Genomic DNA, 24484 nt, shown 5'->3' with positions numbered 1-24484 from the left:
AGCTAGAAATACCATTTGACCCAGCCATCCCATTACTGGGTATATACCCAAAGGACTATAAATCATGCTGCTATAAAGACACATGCACACATATGTTTATTGCGGCACTATTCACAATAGCAAAGAGTTGGAACCAATCCAAATGTCCAACAACGATAGACTGGATTAAGAAAATGTGGCACATATATACCATGAAATACTATGCAGCCATAAAATATGATGAGTTCATGTCCTTTGTAGGGACATGGATGAAATTGGAAATCATCATTCTCAGTAAACTATCACAAGGACAAAAAACCAAACACCGCATGTTCTCACTCATAGGTGGGAATTGAACAATGAGAACACATGGACAAAGGAAGGGGAACATCACACTCCAGGGAATGTTGTGGGGTGGGGGGAGGGAGGAGGGATAGCATTGGGAGATACACCTAATGCTAAATGACGAGTCAATGGGTGCAGCAAAACAACATGGCACATGGATACATATGTAACAAACCTGCACATTGTGCACATGTACCCTAAAACTTAAAGTACAATAAAAAAAAAGGTTGATAGTATTCGTATTTGTATCCTGATTCCTAATCATTATTAAGAACTTTGTGTTTTAGCTATAAACTGGTTCTAAATATTTAAAATTAGAAAACAGTGTTTATATTATAGCAATGTAAATATTGTTTACCTTGCTACATAAGAGATCCATGCAATCTGTTATGATAATGGCTTATTTCTTGTACAGCCTTCTGTTTACATAGGACAGGGGTTGGCAGAATGTTTCTATAATAGTCAGATAGTGAACATTTTAGGTTTTGTAGACAATATGGTCTCTGTTGCAATTCCTTTTCAACATTGCTACTGTGGTGTGAAAGCAGCCAGAGACAATATATGAATGAATGAACATGGCTGTGCTCCAATAAAAGTTTATTTACAAAAATAGGCAGTCGGCTGGATTGAGTCAGCAGGTCATAATTTGCCCACCCTGAGTATAGGAAACTCTAGTTGCCTTTCTATTTTCTTTAGTTTTCACCTTATCCCATTCTTAACTTTGTCAAATGTCTCAAAGAAACTATCAAGTCTGTGAGATTCTCTTGTTTTCTTTAATCTGTCTCTACAGCATCTGCTTTAAATTCTGCTAGGATTGGGATTTATAGCTTTCTTTGTGCTTGTTGTCCAGCTATCATTCGTTCAATTATTTATTTAGCACCTTCTTTGGAGCACCTACAATATATTAGGCAACATTCTAGTTCAGAGGTAGCCTGGGGTTAGGTTTTGTTTTACTTTGTAAAGATAATGCAATATGATAAGTTTTGCATACTTGTTTCTGTGTGAACATCAGCTGTAATAAAGCTAATGAAGTAATTATGTCTAAAACATATACGTGTGTAATAACAATGGCTATCATTTATTAGGTTTTGATTATAGTATAATAAATGTTTTACATGAATTATTATCCTATTCCCTCTCTTAAGTCCTAATCACACTTCTGGGAAGACATTGGTATTTGGGAGGAGAGGCAGTTACTCCTATTTTTTTTTAGAATAGTGGTCAACCAATTAGTATAAAATACATAATTTTGGAATTCTTAGAAAGTAAAGAGGCTGGGTGCGGTGGCTCATGCCTGTAATCCCAGCACTTTGGGAGGCCGAGGTGGGCAGATCACGAGGTCAGGAGATTGAGACCATCCTAGCCAACACAGTGAAACCCCGTCTCTACTAAAAAAAATACAAAAAAAAAAAAATTAGCCGGGCGTGGTGTCGGACGCCTGTAGTCCCAGCTACTCGGGGGGAGGCTGAGGCAGGAGAATGGCCTGAAACCGGGAGGCTGAGCTTGCAGTGAGCCGAGATCGCGCCACTGCACACTCCAGCCTGGGCAACAGAGCAAGACTCTGTCTCAAAAAACAAAAAACAAAAAACAAAAGACAGAAAGAAAGCAAAGAAATTAACTAGATGGTCTCTGCAAGGAAATTGGACCGTTAGCAACAGGAACTACAAAGTTGGTGGTCCAGGAATAAGACGATGATATTGGTTTGTGATTTTAATTTCATCCAGATGGCTATAGGACCTTTAAGGAATGTAATGACATTAACAGCAAGAAAATAAAACTACCAGCCGTGAGCTGTAAGCTCTACCCTACCACTCAAAGATTCATTCCCCTGCTTAGTCATCTTTTCATCTGGCTTTATCTTAAAAGGTGAGTGTCATCCTAGACAATTGTTTTATAGGTCACCAATTCTTGGATTTTTATCAGACCAACTCCAAGATTAATTGTTTGATTGGGGAATCTGATAATTTTTTTTCATGTTTTCATGCAGACCAACAATGGTTAGTATCAGAGCTGATTTTATCCACAGTGGGATGAGTCTCTCATTACTTGGTTTCCTATTGTTGTAATTGTAACTCCTCTCTCCTCCCTTTTCTTCCTTAAATTTAGAGATCCCAGTACTTAGGGCAACTCCGGTCACTCCACATTTGAAAACCATCACTTGCATTTTTGAACTTCCTCCAGCCAAATTACTAAAAGAATGTATTCCTGAAGCAATTGCTCTGGTGATTACACCGATTTTGCCTTGTTCTAGTGACAGGTGTCAGGACCAGGGCAATTATGACTCACTGGGAAAAAAAAATCCTAAATTGAATGCTGCCCAGGACCTAGGCGTCCAGGCTGTCTGGGATTTGCTGTTTTTATTAAGGCTGCAGGAATGAGGTTTTGTTATATTAGTCACCACCTGTTTAACTATACTCCCTCTCCAGGTTGTCTGTCTGGCTGGCCTGCCTAGGCCCCATCTCCTAAGCTGGGGAATTGATATGTTCATTTAGATCCTTCTTAATTGCTGAGGGAAACAGAGAACCAGGCAGGTTCAGCTAGCCCTGCAGAGCAGCATGGCTGGGCTTGCATTCAGAGGGGTTCTTTCATTATTAGGGAGGTTAGCAATTCTGTGACCAGAGAGCAAATAACACTAAAGCTGTGAATACCTTAAATTTTTCTGACTTCCACAGACAAGATATTTTGGAACAATGTACCTTCAAGAACTTACAATCCCAATGAAAAGATGAGATGAGTAAATAACTAACTACAAAAGAGGTTCTCAGTGTGAATTAAGAATCCTTAGGTGAACATATATATATATATATAGTAAAATATAAGTAATATAGTAATATATAGTAAAATAATAAGTAATAATATATAACATAATATAATGATATATAAGTAATAATATATAACAAAATAATATAATGATAATCACTAATATTTATTGAACACCTAATATATTAGTCCATTCTCACACTGCTATAAGGTATACTACCTGAGGCTGGGTAAATATAAAGGAAAGAGGTTTAATTGACTCACAGTTCTGCAGGCTTAACAGGAAGCATGTATGACAATGTAATTTTTTTACAGTAGTTTATTCTAAAATATACAACAGGCTCCAAGACAACATTTCATTCTAGCCAGGTGGCAAGACATGTTATGGCAGATCTTTAAATATGAATGGACTCAAGGGGCACCATTGCCTCAGGCATAACGAACAGTTTATGGTTTCCCGGATTTCTTAATTCCACCTGTGGCCTGGGGCCCTCCCTCAAAACCTTTGCTTTTAGCTTCTTGATTTTCTTTTCCTCCTCTTTTGGTTTCTGCTTGTAAAACCTTTATTTTCCTTTTGCATCTCCTTGGCCTGCTTTCAGGGCTGTTTGAAGGGCTTCTTGCCACCTTCATGGCTGGACATGGTGCCTGCCATCCCTTCTACATATCAAGTCAATATTATTTTGAGTTTTTCAAACCTTTTTGTATATATTGGGTTAAACAAGTTTCCTGAAGTGAAAAAGACATATCAATCACTTGACAACTTTGGATAAAGCCTTTTTGTTGTATTTTCCAGATTTCAGAAAGTGGATGATTTTGTCAGATTATAGACCTTTTGCAACTCAAGTGGCTTCCAATTCCTTGTTTTCAATAAAAGTAGCCAGTTGATAAATTCTTAAAAATGACTCTTGAAGATGTTTCCTTGTGGAATTTTTGCTATGTAACTTAAAAAGAGTTCAAATCATTAAATTATATTGCTATAATAAAATTCCTTCTATACATATTTATATGACTAGGTTTTTTCAGTGCTTACATTTATAAAAAATAAAAAACATCAGTAAAATTGATACTGAGCTGTATCTCGTTAAAATAATAATTATTATTTAATTAACTAATTGAAAAAATTCTCATTAAAAGACGTATGTCCAATAAAATTTTACTTTTTATGTTCAATTTAATTATTTATTGAACTTTGTAATATGTATGTTGTTTGGAACAATTGTATACTACCAATAATTTCAATGGCTAATTCAATCTAGAAGAAATTATATGGATGAGAGGATTATGGATACAAGCAATTAAAAATAAATTCATATTTCAGATAACATACCATGTTAGTTGCAGAGAGTATTATAGGGTGATTAAAATAGCGTAAAGATATATTTTATTTTGGTATATTATGTGAGGGGCATTCTTTTTGATGCCTAAAAAAAGCAACGATGTAGCATGTATGTTAAACGTTCATTTATGTGTTTTTAAATAGTTGCATATCAACTAGTTAAAGTTAATAACTAGGGTATTTAACTTTCATTGGGCGAATTTATAAAAACATGCAGCAGTTTTGTTTTTAAATGTTGTTGTTTACAATACACCGGAAACATCACCTTTTGCAATTATTTAAGTTTATGATGAAAAATTTGAGAGAACATTTACAAAATATGTGAATGGGTACTTAGCTTTCGATCTTTTGGTGAGTAAGCAAACCAAAAGTGGGAAGATCATTGTTACAGAGAAAATGAAAAGTGCAATTTGGGTAAGGTTGGTGCTTTACTTACTGCGGGTAGCAAAGAGTAGTTGGGGAGAAATGGGGAACAATGAAAGGAGGATTAGCATACGTTATTTGCAGTACAACAGAAGTACCATAGAGGGGCGCTGGAAGACTGAGGGACAGAGAGGTCTTTGGCTGACCCAGCTGGAAGGGAAGTGGCTCTTGGGGCAAGAACGGGTAAAACAAAATGGCGATGGTTCGTCAAAGATGTTCAGCTGCACAAGGATATGATTGGATTCGTGACAGCGAGTTGGCTTGGGACAGCAGATTTCCAGTGAGGTGAACGCGAAGCTGTTCCAAGCACATTTGGTGAGTTGGAGTCAGTGCGGATGGAGAGGAACCATGAAGATTTCACTTGGGAGATGCTGTAAGTCCATCCTGACCACTCATGGTTCGACTTATGCAAAGCAGTCTGTGTCTTACACATAGAAGTGAGAGCACCTCAGGATTTCCCATGCCACTTAGGAAGAGGAATGCAATGTTGGTTGTAAATGAATAATGGGGTTTGCTTACTGAAGACACTCAGGATCTCTTGGTGACTGTAATGGTACCTGTGGAAGCAAAAATTTACTTTCCAAAGGCAATCAGTATTTGGTTAAATCAACTACTGAACTTTTTAGAAAGAGTACTTTGTATTTCAGAGTCTCCTGGGTTGCTGGAAAGTAGGAGCTATCGTCTATGAAAGTAGCGATTTAGGAGAATTTCTCCAGGATTTCACAGATGATGGTGCTGCAGAGACGATTTTCCGTCTTGCCCATTCAGGTGTTCAGTTGCAATTGTATACTACCAGCTTGTTTATTGGATTTGAAGCAAATCTGGCTAGTCAAATAAAAATCTAAAAACATCTCCAAGACAAAAATAACTGTTTAGATTCTCAATCATTCACATTACTTAAACCCTGATTTCTACTCCACCTTCTTCCTTTCCTTTAGAAGCACAAGTGATCTATCACTATATTTTTATTTTGTAAATACTCCAGTTTTCCCAGCAGCTACTCTTGCTTGTAGAGGAAAATCTAATTTTTTTAAATCTGGCATTTAGGGACCTTCACAATTTACCTCAATCTATATTTCTTATTTTTTTTTATGATGTCGTTATGTGGAGTCTCAGCACAGTCCATCTGCTTCTCTGCCATCTGAATATGACTTCAGGATATAGCAGGTGCCAGACTGAGATACAAAAGATTATTGGTGATCACTTTTAATAGGGCAATCAAGGAAGTTTTCAGAAAGAGATGACATTTGAACTGGTTCCTGATTTGTTGGATTTCAAGGTATGGGTTTAGAGTGAAATACTGAGCTATTGGTGAGAACTTAGATGTGGCCCAGCTTTTTAGGAAGTTTATTCCAATAAAAGTCACCAGGAAGCCAGGGACTATTTGTTTTGGTCTTTTCTTACTATATTCTATGCTGGTCTGGTAAAAGTGTCTCCATTAGATGTGTACTTAGGTGTCTTTCAACACATAGAGTTGTGAAGTAGGAACTTCCTAAAATTTGATCCACTAGTAGGCAGAATTTGATACAGGGGCACTTCTGTCTAGTATACTGTTCATGTTGTATTATAATCAGAGAATGACTACATTCCTATGTCTTTCACCTGGAGCATTTTCATCATCCAGACATCTCTTAGGCAAAATGGTGATTCAGATCTTTTTTTTTTTTTTTTTTTTTTGAGACAGAGTCTCACTCTGTTGCCCAGGCTGGAGTGCAGTGGCGTGATCTTGGCTCACTGCAACCTCTGCCTCCCAGATTCAAGCTATTCTAGTGCCTCAGTCACCCCAGTAACTGGGATTACAGGCGTGCGCCAGCACACTTGGCTAATTTTTGCATTGTTAGTGCAGACGGGGTTTCGCCATGTTAGCCAGGCTGGTCTCAAACTCGTGGCCTCAAGTGATTCACCTGCCATGGCCTCCTAAAGTGGTGATTCATATCTTTATTGTCAACCTGGGATTCGGAAAAAAAAGTCCTTAATCAAGAATCTGAGAGTATAGATCCTAGACCTAGCAGTGCCACTTGATGCTAATAAAAACCACAACAAAAAAACTTCCCCACCCTGGTTTTCCCACCTGTGAATTTATATAGTAATAATTTTTCTTATTTTTAGGTGTACAGTGGAAATTAAATGTTATTATAGGCAAACATTTTTCCAAGAAATAAAAAACCTTAAAATGTAAAGGATCAAATTCCGAGCCTTTTGTTCTCTGCGAAGGTACAACTAAGAAAAATAAAAAATATAGGTATGCAAATGTGTTAGATGGTACAGGTGAAGTTCAGGAGAGTCAGGACTTTGTTTTGCATTATATGTTCAGTTCATTTTACCAACATATAGTGAGTATGTGAACAGTGCAAGTATGTCTGTCACATATGTCTGTCACATACTGACACTGTTCACATACTCACTATATATCGGTAAAGTGAAGGGATGAATGATTGACTGGAGGCAATTAGGAGCCTTCTGCTATATGGCTCACCTGGCTGCCAAAGCTCTCTATGTAGGTGACTGGCTGAGTGACGTCTCCAAACTGTGTATATTTTAAGGATATCTTGCTTCCACCTGCTTTTCTCTCTGTTTTGATAATGGTAATAGTTAACATTGCTTGAGGACCAAATATATGCTACTTCTTTACATAAACCATTGGTAATCACCACAACCCTGAAAAAGTGTTTATTCCTATTTTAAATATCAGGAATTTATGCTCAGAGAGGCTAAATAACTTACTAAAAATGGTATAGCTAATGTATCAGTTTGGATATGTGAGATTATGCTGTAATAATAATCTCTAAATCTCAGTGTGATGGTTAATACTGAATGTCAACTTAATTGGATTGAAGGATGCAAAGTATTGATCTTGGATGTGTCTGTGAGGGTGTTGTCAAAGGAGATTAACATTTGAGTCAGTGGGCTGGGAAAGGCAGACCCACCCTTAATCTGGGTGGGCACCATCTAATCACCTGCCAGAATATAAAGCAGGCAGAAAAATGTAAAAAGACGAGACTGGCCTAGCCTCCCAGCCTACATCTTTCTCCCATGCTGGATGCTTCCTGCCCTAGAATATCAGACTCCAAGCTCTTTAGTTTTGGGACTCAGACTGATTCTCCTTGCTTCTCAGCTTGTAGACAGCCTATTGTGGGACCTTGTGATCATGTGAGTTAATACTTAATAAACCGCCTTTTCTAAATATATGTATGTTATTAGTTCTGACCCTCTAAGAGAACCCTAATACACACAGTAACTTAACACATAATGGTTTATTTTTTGCTTGTAATACATATTCACTGGGAGTCAGCAGGAAGGCCCTGCTTATTATACTTAGGGATCCAGGCTTTGGAGCAACAACCATCACAAATGTCCCTACCCCAGAGGGAAAGGCATCTCTGGAGAGTGTCATACCAGCAACAAATGCTTTACTTAGAAGTGACATCCATCCCTTCTTTTCATCATACTTTGACTAGGATTAGTCGTATGACACCACCTATCCACAAGTGGACCAGGAAGTATAGTTCTGCCATGTGTCTGGATGATAGAGCCAGACATTTTGGAGGTGATGCAAATGACTACCAGGGCAAGTAAGTCAAAGACTTGGTTTCTGAATCCAAAAGTGTTTGACTCCAAAGCCAGGTTTATTTCACAAAACCACATGGCTTTACTCAACTTGCCTAGAGTTCTGGGTCTGGGGAATATCCATACCTTTTGACTTTCTGTTGCTGTTCAGTAAGGATTGTCTCCACCTTAAATCTTCATAGGCTGAGAATAACCCTTCCCTCTCAGTTGTCATACCAGAAAGCATGACCCCTTTGGCCTAAGACAGATGAGGGGTTGAAAATCAGACCCTGGTGGCGTATGGTACTTGTCTCTGTTCCTGCTATCTTCTGCCTCTATATCTATGCAGAAGTAGCATCAAACCACTTTCTGCTTTTCCAGTCCCAGAGGCGCTAGAGTGATTTCTAGTACCAGAGCAGCTGGAGTGACCTAGCAATTGGCTAGGTACATCCTGAGCTATAGAAGATGTGTGCTCGGCCAAAAGCAGGACTTTTTCTTGCAAACTTGAATGGAGCTGATGACAGTGGCCTGTCAACAGTGCTGTGACCATAGTTTAGGGTCATTCACATTTCTCTCTTTATAGGAAGCCCATGGTAGGAGTTTAGAGGCAGCAAGTAGCCCTGAATCAGAAGTCAAGAGCTTTGAAAGCAGTCCTGGCTGTGTCATCACTAGCTGTGTGACCTGGGGTAAATAATTTAATCTCTGTGAAGTGTGAGTTTCTTTATCTGGAAGAAGATTAACTGTTCCAACATTCACATTTTTTAAATGAAAATGCCAATCTGCAAATAATGTGAAAGGCTAATATCTAAATAGTGCTTAATACTTTACAAAGATTTTTTTGTTTGTTTGTTTGTTTTTTTTTGAGACGGGGTCTCACTCTGTTGCCCAGGCTGGAGGGCATGGCGCAATCTCTGCTCACTGCAAGCTCCGCCTCTCGGGTTCACGCCATTTTTCTGCCTCAGCCTTCCGAGTAGCTGGGACTATAGGCACCCACCACCATGCCCAGCTAATTTTTTTTTGTATTTTTAGTAGAGACGGGGTTTCACCTTGTTAGCCAGGATGGTCTTGATCTCCTGACCTCGTGATCTGCCCACCTCGGCCTCCCAAAGTGCTGGGATTACAGGCGTGAGCCACCGTGCCCGGGCTTTACAAAGTTTTTCAACTGCCCTGCTGTGTAGGCGTGATCACCATGATTTCCCCATTGAAGAAACTAAGTCTTGCAGGATTAGGTCAATTGCCTAAAGTCTCACAATTAATAAATAACAGAAGTAGGACTTGAATGTAAGTCCCTGTCTCCAAATCTGGTATTCTTTCCCTTGTCTGAGTCTTTAACTAGGGTGGTCCATAGGATGTGAAAAGGAATGCACAAGTAAAGAAAGTGGGAGGCAGAGAGAAAGCAGTAGAGAATTTGGATCCTTGAAAACCAGATTTGAATTCCAGCTTTTCCAAATACTGGTTTGTAGTCTTTTAAAAGCCACTTCATCTTTCTTTTTCTGTTTGGCAAATGTAGACAGGGCTGATAGTCATGTGGTATATACTGGTATGGTCATATTGCTTATTAAAATACTGAAATCCTTCCATACTATTTAGTGAATACCCATTCCAACTGATCCCCTTGTTTGAGGTCCCCTCCCACCTCCTCACACTTTAGCAACAAAAGGGTTGATAGGCTTAGCAGGGGATATTAAGGACCCACTTTACTCCAGGGCTATGGCTTAGCAGCAGGGGACATTAAGGACTCACTTCACTTAAATGATTAGGAATAATAGTGACAAAGATAAGGGTCAGCCATAAACCTTAAAGTACTATTTTCTAAAATGTCATAGAAATGCCCTCTGGAAAAATAATTCTGTTGTGTAGAAAACACTACATAGAATTTTACCTAGGAAAGACTTACTATACATTAGCCCATTCAAGACTCTGAGATGGCTTGTTGTAAAGGAACTTATTTTACATTTTTAACTTTGATTTTTCTAATATTTGAGAATATAATTCATTTTTCCCCATTATCACCTATCATATTCTCTGCTAATTTTGTGAATCTTAGCTTTTGACCCTGAGCTTATTATTTGCTATGTCTACTCATTCTCTTACAGTACATCTTTTTATGTGGTGGTTCACATAGTTTGTAACCCAGATGCTGTTTAGTCCAGGGTAGAGACAGTCAACTTCCTATGGTAGGTTTATTGCAGGTTATTCTAGAGTTCAGCTATCCTAGAATGACAGGAACAAGAAAAAACAATAGCATTATCAACAACAGTGGCAGCTAGTATTGATTGAATGCTTTTGATATATTGAGGACTCAGCTGAGTGCTGTACATATTATGCTGGTTATGGTGCTTAACTCTGTTTCATTTCAAATGATCAGTCTAAGCCAAGGGGTAGTAAACTATGGCCTGTGGGATATTCAGTCCTAGGCCCGTGATTGTAAGATCCATGAGATAATTTTTAAAAATGTTTTTACAAGGTTCCAAGAAGAAGACTGGTGTGTTACAGAGACTGTATGTGGCCCACAAAACCTATGTTATCATTTTGCCATTTATAGAAAAAGTGTCAATACATGATAATCCCACCTTATTTTCTAATGGCTGGAATAGGTTTAGACATGTGATCCATTCAAACAACAAATTGTCATTGAGTCCTAACCACTATTTGAATATTAGGGGAACAGCAGTAAACAAAACAGACACAAAATCGTATTCTTGTGTATCTTACATTCTAATTCGTTCTACTTAATAAGATATAAATCTGTTACTGTTTGATTAAAGCTTCTCACACCTAAGTATGCAATATTGCAAATGATATTTCCTTTTTATGTTTAGATATTTCTCTCTTTAAATGTGGTAGTTCTAACTTATAATTGTAAGGGGAATCAGCTCAAGAAAGACCCAGCACATTAAGGGTGACAGAGAAGAAAGTTGAGAATGAATTAAGCTACTGAGTCAATCAGCCTTGAATTCTGCCATATCTTAGGACTTTCCAGTATATTAGATAATAATTTTCCTTATTGTTTAAGTTCTTTTAAATCAGTTTTCTGTTACCAAAATTAACTAAAGATATATGTATACACATGTGTTGCCTAATTTAATCCTTATGACAACTTATGAAATATTTATTATTCCATTTTACAGAGGAAGAATCTTAAGATCAGAGAAATTAATTATTTACATAGTCAACATATTATGTAACATAACCAAGTTGAGAACTCAGGTCTCTCTGACTCAAGTTCAATATCTCCCTCTTACAGAATTTCTAAGCAGTGAGAATTGTTAGAGGGAAGGGCAGAAAGCCAATATGAAGACAGTTTTTCATGTCCTGAGCCTGTGTATATGACTGTGTCATTGAGTTTCATCCTCTTTCTTAGATCTAAAGTAATATTTCTTTCTTTCATTTTTTTTTTTTTTTTTTGAGACACAGTCTTGCTCTGTTGCCCAGGCTGGAGTGCAGTGGCACAGCAACCTCCACCTCCTGGGCTCAAGCAATTCTCCTGCGTCAGCCTCCTGAGTAGCTCAGATTACAGGTAAGTGCCATGGCTAATTTTTGTATTTTTAGTAGAGATGGGGTTTCACCATGTTGGCCAGGCTGGTCTTGAACTTGTGACCTCAAGTGATCCGCTGGCCTCGGCCCCCCAAAGTGCTGGGATTACAGACATGAATCACCACACTTGGCTGAGTAGTATTTCTTGACTCCCATCCCACTATAAGAAGACAGCATTTTCCCATTTGTTGGGCATTCATTGTCCTAAAGACAACTGTATAATACACATAAAGAATAAGGGAGAGGCACATCACCCAGGGAGGGACAAATCTGTCAGTTTCTTTCCGTCTTCTCCACAATCATCTGATCACTTTTCACTTTGTCTACTCCAGCAATAAATTCCCATCTGGTCTATGTTTATTCACTCTGGCCTTCCAATTCAATCTTCACATTGCAACTAGAAGATAAAGACAGATTTTTAGGCCAGGTGTGGTGGCTCACGCCTGTAATCATAAAACTCTGGGAGGCTGAGGAGGGTGTATTACCTGAGGTCAAGAGTTTGAGACCAACCTGGCCAACATGGCAAAACCCCGTTTCTACTAAAAATACGAAATTATTAGTCAGGCATGGTGGCGGGCACCTGTTTCTCAGTTACTTGGGAGGCTGAGGCAGGAGAATCACTTCAACCTGGGGAGCAGAGGTTGCAGTGAGCCGAGATTGTGCCTCTTCACTCCAGCCTGGGCAAAAGAGCGGAAATCCATCTTAAAAAAAAAAAAGACAGATTTTTAATATGGTCTACAAAGCCTCTTCAGCTTCATTTTTCCTCAAGTGCCCTCTGCTTTCTCTGTTCCTGTGTACTGGCTTTTATCAACCATTAGTTTCTGCCTGGAATGATCTTTGTTTCCTTCTATGCGCAATAAACAACTATTTGTCCTTTTGATATCTGCTCAAGTTTTTTTTTCATACCAGCCTTTTCTGATCTCCCTGACTAGATTGACTCCTATCATAAGCTCTCAATGGGCCATGTGCATTTCCTTCAAAGCACATGGCACAACTGTAGTTTTTCATTAGTGTGTGTGATTACCCATTTATATCTATCTACCCTACTATATTATGTGCTCTAGGATAGCAGTGGCCGCATCTGCTACCCAGTGTGTGGCACACAATAGTTGCTCAATACATATTTGTGGAATGAATGTGTAAATGTATACAGAAAAGACATTTTACATTTCATCAGTGATTTAAAACAGATTTCAGAGCTCAGGTTGTAGCAATCTGAGTCCCTGCGAGAAATAAGTGAGATCATCAAATGCAACAATTTCCATTTTGAACAAGGAAAGTTCAACCTAGGGACTATTTACATAGTTGTAACTTGGTTATAAGGGAAAGTAACAAGGGATGGTGAAGCACCCTGGGGTTAGCAACAGTGAGTTAGAAGTTGGTCCCCTAAAACTGAATGGGCAACTGAAGGGAGAAGTTTGGCTTTAAAGAGAATAGCCATGGTTCTAGAAGACAGCCACAGGATAGGTGCTGTGGCCATTGTAGAGGATCCCAGCCAAGCCAATGAAGCTCTGCAGTGTCCAGTCATGTCAGAATTATAAAAACAAGAAAAAAAATTGTCATCATCAGCACCCTCTTCCCTTCCTTGACCTCCATCCAGTGCCTCCCACTGGCTAAACCCAACTGAAATCCAGAGGGAAGAGAACTGAATGTTCATAAAGGCCTGGACTTTCAGGGGACAGAGCTGGGTGGAAAATGAAGAAAATGGATCTAGCAGGACAAGTAAAAAATCCCAGCCATTGGTCATTGGGACAATTCCCTTTTTTTTTTTTTTTTTTTTTTTTGAGATGGAGTCTAGCTCTGTCACCCAAGCTGGAGTGCAGTGGCGCCATCTCGGCACACTGCAACCTCCACCTCCCGGGTTCAAACAATTCTCCTTCCTCAGCCTCCCGAGTAGCTGGGATTACAGGTGCCTGCCACCATGCCCAGCTAATTTTTGTATTTTTAATAGAGACGGGATTTCACTGTGTTGGCCAGACTGGTCTCAAACTCCTGACATCGTCATCCACCAGCCTCAGCCTCCCAAAGTGCTGGGATTACAAGCATGAGCCACCGTGCTCGGCTTACAATTCCTAATTTTTAAAGAATTGCTAAGATAAATAATGCAAAAAGACAGCTTGGAAAGTTTTAATTTAATATAATAGGAAGCAGTTACTAAAGTTTGAGAGTTATATAGGTAATGGTAGCTACAAAAAGTTTTCTTGTCATGGAAATGTCATGATTAATGAAATGGATTAATGAAAAGTCCATGGGATTTTAAGTTAGACGTGAGATAGAACCTTAGCTCTGCCATGTCCTGGTTTGTTAGCCTTGGTTTTCTTATTTGTAAGGTGAGGATTATAGTGCCTCTCTCATAGGGTAATTGTAAGAATCCATTGTCTGGCACATAGTAGGTGTTCATGAAATGGTAAGTATTGTGAGAAGGGCATGTAGTTATTGTCTGCTATGGCCTAGCACTATAGTAAGGTCTCCTCCTGGGAGCTTTTGATGTAGTTAGGCAAGCAAAGCCACCACGGATGGAGCAATTAGAGACTAACAGAACAGGAAATAATCAAAGACTCAATTGTATATTAAGATCCACAGGAAAGATGCAGGTCACAAGCTCTGACAGATCTGTAGTGAAACTGGACCACTCCTCACCTTTGAATTTTCCCCACTCCATCTGCCACTCCCCACACCCTGGATCTTTAAGGAACCTTCCAGTCCTAAAAGCTAGTGCATTGTAGGTAATGAGGATAGTGTACGTCAATGAACTCTACTGAGTCACTCAGCTACGTGCAGTTAAACCACAGGCTATCCAAGCCAATAAAAACAGGAGCAGTTTACAACTCCTTAGTGGGTAGTTCTACCTTAAGACTATAATGACATTACACAGCCCAGCTCTGATGCATTATGTGAAAGTGACGGGATCCCCCCCGCACCCTGCACGCACTTGCCCACTTAATAAAACTGCTCTTTGCTTACGTGGTACCGAATGGCTCATGTGTTTACATGAAAGACAGATTAAAGACCACATTGTACTTTTCCTTGCCATTGTGTAAAGGGCATTATTTTCCATGTTGATAAGATCTGGAGGGAAGAATAAAGCACAATGGACTTTTATTTTAATCACTAAACACTCACCCTATCCCACAGAAAGCCCAAAGTTTTTTATGCTTCTCCTGGTTTCAAGGCATCTGCCATTAGGAAAAGTAAAGTCAAGTGGCTCAGATTTTATCCAAGGGAGACTTAACAGTGTCCTTCCCTCATTGGGAAAGGGTTGAGAGAAGTGATAAAGAAGCAGAATTTGATGACCCAGAGGAAAAGCTGAAGTGACAGTATTTATGTCTGGAGTTCACTGCATGCAGTTGCTATGGGACCTGATTAAAGAGTCAGAAAAATATGATTCTTGCTCTCAATAGCTTGAGACATTTTGGCGGAGACGAGCAGATGCCACCTGCGTTAAGTAAGTCAGAGCATATTAGCAACGGACTTGGATAATTCCCACTTCACCCACATAGCCTTCTGTCCTGCAATGCTCTCTATCTCCTCCATATTTTCTTTTTTTTATTATTATACTTTAGGTTTTAGGGTACATGTGCACAATGTGCAGGTTTGTTACATATGTATCCATGTGCCATGTAGTTTTGCTGCACCCATTAACTCCTCATTTAGCATTAGGTATATCTCCTAATGCTGTCCCTCCCCCCTGCCCCCGCCCCACAACAGTCCCCAGAGTGTGATGTTCCCCTTCCTGTGTCCATGAGTTCTCCTTGTTCAATTCCCACCTATGAGTGAGAACATGCGGTGTTTGGTTTTTTGTCCTTGCGATAGTTTACTGAGAATGATGGTTTCCAGTTTCATCCATGTCCCTACAAAGGACATGAACTCATCATTTTTTATGGCTGCATAGTATTCCATTGTGTATATGTGCCACATTTTCTTAATCCAGTCTATCGTTGTTGGACATTTGGGTTGGTTCCAACTCTTTGCTATTGTGAATAGTGCCGCAATAAACATACGTGTGCATGTGTCTTTATAGCAGCATGATTTATAGTCCTTTGAGTATATACCCAGTAATGGGATGGCTGGGTCAAATGGTATTTCTAGCTCTAGATCCCTGAGGAATCGCCACACTGACTTCCACAATGGTTGAACTAGTTTACAGTACCACCAACAGTGTAAAAGTGTTCCTATTTCTCCACATCCTCTCCAGCACCTGTTGTTTCCTGACTTTTTAATGATGGCCATTCTAACTGGTGTGAGGTGGTATCTCATTGTGGTTTTGATTTGCATTTCTCTGATGGCCAGTGATGATGAGCATTTTTTCATGTGTTTTTTGGCTGCATAAATGGCTTCTTTTGAGAAGTGTCTGTTAGTGTCCTTTGCCCACTTTTTGATGGGGTTGTTTGTTTTTTTCTTGTAAATTTGTTTGAGTTCATTGTAGATTCTGGATATTAGCCCTTTGTCAGATGAGTAGGTTGCAAAAATTTTCTCCCATTCTGTAGGTTGCCTGTTCACTCTGATTGTAGTTTCTTTTGCTGTGCAGAAGCTCTTTAGTTTAATTAGATCCCATTTGTCAATTTTGGCTTTTGTTGCCATTGCTTTTGGTGTTTTAGACATGAAGTCCTTGCCCATGCCTATGTCCTGAATGGTATTGCCTAGGTTTTCTTCTAGGGTTTTTATGGTTTTAGGTCTAACATGTAAGTCTTTAATCCATCTTGAATTAATTTTTGTATAAAGTGTAAGGAAGGGATCCAGTTTCAGCTTTCTACATATGGCTAGCCAGTTTTCCCAGCACCATTTATTAAATAGGGAATCCTTTCCCCATTTCTTGTTTTTGTCAGGTTTGTCAAAGATCAGATAGTTGTAGCTATGCGGCATCATTTCTGAGGGCTCTGTTCTGTTCCATTGATCTATGTCTCTGTTGTGGTACCAGTACCATGCTGTTTTGGTTACTGTAGCCTTGTAGTATAGTTTGAAGTCAGGTAGCGTGATGCCTCCAGCTTTGTTCTTTTGGCTTAGGATTGACTTGGCAATGCGGGCTCTTTTTTGGTTCCATATGAACTTTAAAGTAGTTTTTTCCAATTCTGTGAAGAAAGTCATTGGTAGCTTGATGGGGATGGCATTGAATCTATAAATTACTTTGGGCAGTATGGCCATTTTCACGATATTGATTCTTCCAACCCATGAGCATGGAATGTTCTTCCATTTGTTTGTATCCTCTTTTATTTCATTGAGCAGTGGTTTGTAGTTCTCCTTGAGGAGGTCCTTCACATCCCTTGTAAGTTGGATTCCTAGGTATTTTATTCTCTTTGAAGCAATTGTGAATGGGAGTTCACTCATGATTTGGCTCTCTGTTTGTCTGTGATTGGTGTACAAGAATGCTTGTGATTTTTGTACATTGATTTTGTATCCTGAGACTTTGCTGAAGTTGCTAATCAGCTTAAGGAGATTTTGGGCCGAGACGATGGGGTTTTCTAGATACACAATCATGTCATCTGCAAACAGGGACAATTTGACTTCCTCTTTTCCTAATTGAATACCCTTTATTTCCTTCTCCTGCCTGATTGCCCTGGCCAGAACTTCCAGCACTATGTTGAATAGGAGTGGTGAGAGAGGGCATCCTTATCTTGTGCCAGTTTTCAAAGGGAAGGCTTCCAGTTTTTGCCCATTCAGTACAATATTGGCTGTGGGGTTTGTCATAGATAGCTCTTATTATTTTGAGATACGTCCCATCAGTACCTAACTTATTGAGAGTTTTGCATGAAGCGTTGTTGAATTTTGTGAAAGGCCTTTTCTGCATCTATTGAGATAATCATGTGGTTTTTGTCTTTGGTTCTGTTTATATGCTGGATTACATTTATTGATTTGCATATGTTGAACCAGCCTTGCATCCCAGGGATGAAGCCCACTTGATCATGGTATATAAGCTTTTTGATGTGCTGCTGGATTCGGTTTGCCAGTATTTTATTGAGGATTTTTGCATCAATGTTCATCAAGGATATTGGTCTGAAATTCTCTTTTTTGGTTATGTCTCTGTCAGGCTTTGGTATCAGGATGATGCTGGCCTCATAAAATGTGTTAGGGAGGATTCCCTCTTTTTCTATCTATTGGAATAGTTTCAGAAGGAATGGTACCAGTTCCTCCTTGTACCTCTGGTAGAATTCGGCTGTGAATCCATCAGGTCCTGGACTCTTTTTGGTTGGTAAGCTATTAATTATTGCCACAATTTCAGAGCCTGTTATTGGTGTATTCAGAGATTCAACTTCTTCCTGGTTTAGTCTTGGGAGGGTGTATTTGTCAAGGAATTTATCCATTTCTTCTAGATTTCCTAGTTTATTTGCATAGAGGTGTTTGTAGTATTCACTGATGGTAGATTGTGTTTCTGTGGGGTCGGTGGTGATATCCCCATTTTCATTTTTTATTGCATCTATTTGATTCTTCTCTCTTTTCTTCTTTATTAGTCTTGCTAGCAGTCTATCAATTTTGTTGATCTTTTCAAAAAACCAGCTCCTGGATTCATTAATTTTTTGAAGGGTTTTTTGTGTCTCTATTTCCTTCAGTTCTGCCCTGATTTTAGTTATTTCTAGCCTTCTGCTAGCTTTTGAATGTGTTTGCTCTTGCTTTTCTAGTTCTTTTAATTGTGATGTTAGGGTTTCAATTTTGGATCTTTCCTGTTTTCTCTTGTGGGCGTTTAGTGCTATAAATTTCCCTCTACACACTGCTTTAAATGTGTCCCAGAGATTCTGGTATGTTGTGTCTTTGTTCTCGTTGGTTTCAAAGAACATCTTTATTTCTGCCTTCATTTCATTATGTACCCAATAGTTATTCAGAAGCAGGTTGTTCAGTTTCCATGTAGTTGAGTGGTTTTGAGTGAGTTTCTTAATCCTGAGTTCTAGTTTGATTGCACTGTGGTCTGAGAGACAGTTTGTTATAATTTCTGTTCTTTTACATTTGCTGAGGAGAGCTTTACTTCCAACTATGTGGTCAATTTTGGAATAGGTGTGGTGGGGTGCTGAAAAAAAATGTATATTCTGTTGACTTGGGGTGGAGAGCTCTGTAGATGTCTATTAGGTCCACTTTGTGCAGAGCTGAGTTCAATTCCTGGATATCCTTGTTAACTTTCTGTCTCATTGATCTGTCTAATGTTGACAGTGGGGTGTTAAAATCTGCCATTATTATTGTGTCTGAGTTTAAGTCCCTTTGTAGGTCACTCAGGACTTGCTTTGTGAATCTGGGTGCTCCTGTGTTGGGTGCATATATATTTAGGATAGTTAGCTCTTCTTGTTGAATTGATCCCTTTACCATTATGTAATGGCCTTCTTTGTCTCTTTTGATCTTTGTTGGTTTAAAGTCTATTTTATCAGAGACTAGGATTGCAACCCCTGCCTGTTTTTGTTTTCCAGTTGCTTGATAGATCTTCCTCCATCCCTTATTTTGAGTCTATGTGTGTCTCTGCACGTGAGATGGGTTTCCTGAATACAGCACACTGATGGGTCTTGACTCCTTATCCAGTTTGCCAGTCTGTGTCTTTTAATTGGAGCATTTAGCCCATTTACATTTAATGTTAATATTGTTATGTGTGAATCTGATCCTGTCATTACGATGTTAGTTGGTTATTTTGCTCGTTAGTTGATGCAGTTTCTTCCTAGCCTCGATGGTCTTTACAGTTTGGCATGTTTTTGCAGTGGCTGGTACCGGTTGTTCCTTTCCATGTTTAGTGCTTCCTTCAGGAGCTCTTTTAGGGCAGGCCTGGTGGTGACATGATCACTCAGCATTTGCTTGTCTGTAAGGTATTTTATTTCTCCTTCACTTATGAAGCTTAGTTTGGCTGGATATGAAATTCTGGGTTGAAAATTCTCTTCTTTAAGAATGTTGAGTATAGGCCCCACTCTCTTCTGGCTTGTAGAGTTTCTGCCGAGAGATCAGCTGTTAGTCTGATGGGCTTCCCTTTGTGGGTAACCCGACTTTTCTCTCTGGCTGCCCTTAACATTTTTTCCTTCATTTCAACTTTGGTGAATCTGACAATTATGTGTCTTGGAGTTGGTCTTCTCGAGGAGTATCTTTGTGGTGTTCTCTGTATTTCCTGAATCTGAATGTTGGCCTGCCTTGCTAGATTGGGCAAGTTCTCCTGGATAATATCTTACAGAGTGTTTTCCAACTTGGTTCCATTCTCCCCGTCATTTTCAGGTACACCAATCAGACGTAGGTTTGATCTTTTCACATAGTCCCAAATTTCTTGGAGGCTTTGTTCGTTTCTTTTTATTCTTTTTTCTCTAAACTTCCCTTCTTGCTTCATTTCATTCATTTCATCTTCCATCACTGATACCCTTTCTTCCAGTTGATCGCATGGGCTACCGAGGCTTCTGTCATCTTCGCGTAGTTCTCGATACTTGGCTTTCAGCTCCATCAGCTCCTTTAAGCCCTTCTCTGCATTCGTTATTCTAGTTATCCATTCGTCTAATTTTTTTTCAAAGTTTTTAACTTCTTTGCTATTGTTTTGAATTTCCTCCCATAGCTCGGAGTAGTTTGATCGTCTGAAGCCTTCTTCTCTCAGCTCGTCAAAGTCATTCTCCATCCAGCTTTGTTCCATTGCTGGTAAGGAACTGCGTTCCTTTGGAGGAGGAGAGGTGCTCTGCTTTTTAGAGTTTCCAGTTTTTCTGCTCTGTTTTTTCCCTATCTTTGTGGTTTTATCTACTTTTGGTCTTTGATGATGGTGATGTACAGATGGGTTTTTGGTGTGGATGTCCTTTCTGTTTGTTAGTTTTCCTTCTACCAGTCAGGGCCCTCAGCTGCAGGTCTGTTGGAGTTTGCTAGAGGTCCACTCCAGACTCTGTTTGGCTGGGTGTCAGCAGTGGTGGCTGCAGAACAGTGGATTTTCGTGAGACCACAAATTCAGCTCTCTGATAGTTCCTCTGGAAGTTTTGTCTCAGAGGAGTACCTGGCTGAGTGAGATGTCAGTCTGTCCCTACTGGGGGGTGCCTCCCAGTTAGGCTGCTTGGGGGTCAGGGACCCACTTTAGGAGGCAGTCTGTCCGTTCTCAGATCTCCAGCTGCGTGCTGGGAGAACCACTACTCTCTTCAAAGCTGTCAGTCAGACAGGGACGTTTAAGTCTGCAGAGGTTCCTGCTGACTTTTTGTTTGTCTGTGCCCTGCCCCCAGAAGTGGAGCCTACAGAGGCAGGCAGGCCTCCTTGAGCTGTGGTGGGCTCCACCCAGTTCGAGCTTCCTGGCTGCTTTGTTTACCTAAGCAAGCCTGGGCAATGGCAGGCGCCCCTCTCCCAGCCTCACTGCTGCCTCGAAGTTTGATCTCAGACTGCTGTGCTAGCAATCAGCGAGACTCCGTGGGCATAGGACCCTCCAAGCCAGGTGCGGGACACAATCTCCTGGTGTGCCATTTTCCAAGCCCATTGGAAAAGCACAGTATTAGGATGGGACTGACCCGATATTCCAGGTGCCATCTGTTACCCCTTTCTTTGATTAGGAAAGGGAACTCCCTGACCCCTTGCGCTTCCCGAGTGAGGCAATGTCTCGCCCTGCTTCGGCTCGTGCACAGCGTGCTTCACCGACTGTCCTGCACCCACTGTTTGTCACTCCCTAGTGAGATGAACCCGGCACCTCAAACGGAAATGCAGAAATCACCCGTCTTCTGTTTCACTCAGGCTGGGAGCTGTAGACCAGAGCTGTTCCTATTCGGCCATCTTGGCTCCCTTTACTCCATATTTTCTTCAAACAAGGCTAGCAATTCTTCTGTTGCCTCCTCTCTTTTTTGAGTAATATTTGTGCTTTATGTTGTCTCAGTTTACTCTTGTATTTGAAGTCACATTGGACCAGAAATCAAGAGACCTACTTCTAGCATTAGCTTTGCCATGTATCAGTGAACATGCCCTTTGAGAACTTCCAGTTTTCTCAACTCTTAAGAAATAGCTATGTGCTGTAGTTAACAGTGTTGAGAAACCAGAGAAGTACATGTATGTAGAAGTAGCTTTTTTTTAAATTTGAGGTAATTTTTACAAACAATTGAATGCATAGATCTTAAGTATACAATTTGATGAGTTTTAGAGAATGTATGTAGGAATACCTCATTTTATTGTGCATTGAAGATACTGTGTTTTTTTACAAATTGAGGGTTTGTGACAACCCTGCATCAAGGAAGTCTGTGGTGCCACTTTTCCAATAGCATGTGCTCACTTCATGTCTCTGTATCACATTTTGGTAATTCTTGCAATATTTTAAACTTTTTAATAATTATTATATCTGTCATGGTGATCCGTAATCAGTGATAATTGATGTTACTGTTGTAATTGTTTTGGGGTGCCACAAACTATGCCCCTATAAAATAGCACACTTAATAAATTATGTGTGGGTTCTGACTGCCCCACTGACTGACTGTTTCCTTTCTCTCTCCCTCTCCTCAGGCCTCCCTATTCCTTGAGAAACAGAACTGTTGAAATTAGGCCAATTTATAACCCTACAGTTGCCTCTAAATGTTCACATGAAAGGAAGAATTGCATGTCTCTAACTTTAAATAAAAAACTAGAAATGACTAAGCTTTGTGAGGAAGGCATAATGAAAGCTGAAACAGGTTAAAAGCTAGGCTTCTTGCACCAAACAGTTAGCCGAGTTGTGAATGCAAAGGAAAAGTTCTTGAAGGAAATTTAAAGTGCTACTCCAGTGAACACATGAATGATAAGAAAGCAAAATAGCCTTCTTGCTGATATGGAGAAAGGTTGAGTGGATAGAAGATGAAACTAGCCACACATTCCCTTAAGCCAAAGCCTAGTCCAGAGCAAATCCCTAACTCTCTTCAAGTCTGTGAAATTTGAGAGAAGTGAAGAAGCTTCAGAAGAAAAGTTGGAAGGCAGCAGAGGTGATTCAGGGGTTTAAGAAGCCATTTTTTTATAAAATAGAAGTGCAAGTTGAAGCAGCAAGTGCTAATGTACGTGCTTCAGCAAGTTATCCAGAAGATCTAGCTAAGATCATTGATGAATAGATCTCACAAGGAGATTAATGCTGTCTTCATACTGATGGCTAAACTACATTTTCAATGTAGGTGAAACAGCCTCATATTGGAAGAAGGTGCCATCTAGGACTTTCATAGCTAGAAAGAAGTCACCTCCTGGCTGCAAAGTTTCAAAGCACAGGCTAACTCTCTTGTTAGGGGCTAATACAGCTGGTGACTTGAAGTTGAAGCCAATGCTCATTTACCATTCTGAAAATCCTAAGGCTAAATCTATTTTGCCTGTGCTTTATGAATAGAACAACAAAGCCTAGATGACAGCACATCTGTTTACAGCATGGTTACTGAATATTTTAAGCCCACTGTTGAAAGTTACTGCTCAGAAGAAAACATTTCTTTCAAAATATTACTTCTCATTGACAATGCACCTGGTCACCCAAGAGCTCTGATGAACATTCACAAGGAGATTAATGCTGTCTTCATACTTGGTAACTCAACATTCATTCTGCAACCATGGATCAAGGAGTAGTTTTGATTCTCAAGACTTATTATTTAAGAAACACATTTCATAAGGCTATAGCTGTCATAGATAGTGATTTATCTGATGGATCTGGACGAGGCAAATTGAAAACCTTCTGGAAGGGAGTCACCATTCTGCTATCAAGAACATTAGTGACTCATGGGAGAAGGCCTAAATAACAACGTTACTAGGCATTTGGAAGAAGTTGATTCCAACCCTTGTAGATGACTTTGAGGGATTTACAGCTTCAGGGGAGGAAGTTGCTTGTTATGGATGAGCAAAGGAAGTGGCTTCTGAGATGGAAACTACTCCTGGTGAAGATGCTATGAACATTGTTGAAATGACAACATAGGATTTAGGGTGTTACATAAACTTAGTGAAGCAGTGGCAGGGTTTGAGAGGACCGTCACCAATTTTGAAAGAAATTTTACTGTGAGTAAAATGCTATCAAACAGCATCACATGCTCCAGAGAGTCTCTCAAGAGTCAACTCATATGGCACACTTCATTGTCATCCTATTTTAAAAAATTGCCAAAGCCACCCAGCTGATCAGCAACCTGATCAGTTAGCAGTCACCAACATCAAGGCAAGACCTTCTAACAGCAAAAAAGAGTACGACTCAGATGATCATTAGCATTTTTTAAGCAATACAGCATTTTTTTTTTTTGAGATGGAGTTCTGCTCTTGTCGCCCAGGCTGGAGTGCAATGGCATGATCTTGGCTCAGTGCAACCTCTGCCTCCCAGGTTCAAGCGATTCTCCTGCCTCAGCCTCCCAAATAGCTGGGACTACAGGTATGCACCACCAAGCCCGGCTAATTTTTATATTTTTAGTAGAGATGGAGTTTCACCATGTTGGCCAGGCTGTTCTTGAACTCCTGACCTCAGATGATCTGCCTGCCTCGGCCTCCCAAAGTGCTGGGATTACAGGCATGAGCCACCGTGCCTGACTAATTCAGCATTTTAGGATTAAGGCAGGCAGATTATTTTTTAGACATAGTGCCATTGCTCACTTAATGGACTACAGTGTAGTGTAAACATAACTTTTTTCTTTTTTTTTTTTTGAGATGGAGTTTCACTCTTGTTGCCCAGGCTGGAGT

At 39.8% G+C, this 24484-nt stretch overlaps 1 long non-coding RNA gene across 1 annotated transcript in view; it reads left to right on the top strand.

Annotated features, from left to right (window-relative positions):
• The window catches only part of LOC131381626 (uncharacterized), a 34156-nt gene extending 9885 nt beyond the window's left edge, over positions 1 to 24271 (top strand). Inside the window, exon 3 of the long non-coding RNA XR_009210500.1 lies at positions 22325 to 24271. This is a non-coding gene — a long non-coding RNA (uncharacterized LOC131381626). The remainder of the gene's footprint in view (positions 1 to 22324) is intronic.
• Positions 24272 to 24484: the final 213 nt, after the last annotated feature.

This window comes from Hylobates moloch, unplaced genomic scaffold (genome assembly GCF_009828535.3).
Source record: "Hylobates moloch isolate HMO894 unplaced genomic scaffold, HMol_V3 SCAFFOLD_17, whole genome shotgun sequence".
Taxonomy (NCBI): domain Eukaryota; kingdom Metazoa; phylum Chordata; class Mammalia; order Primates; family Hylobatidae; genus Hylobates; species Hylobates moloch.
This window is presented reverse-complemented; position numbering and strand designations above follow the sequence as displayed.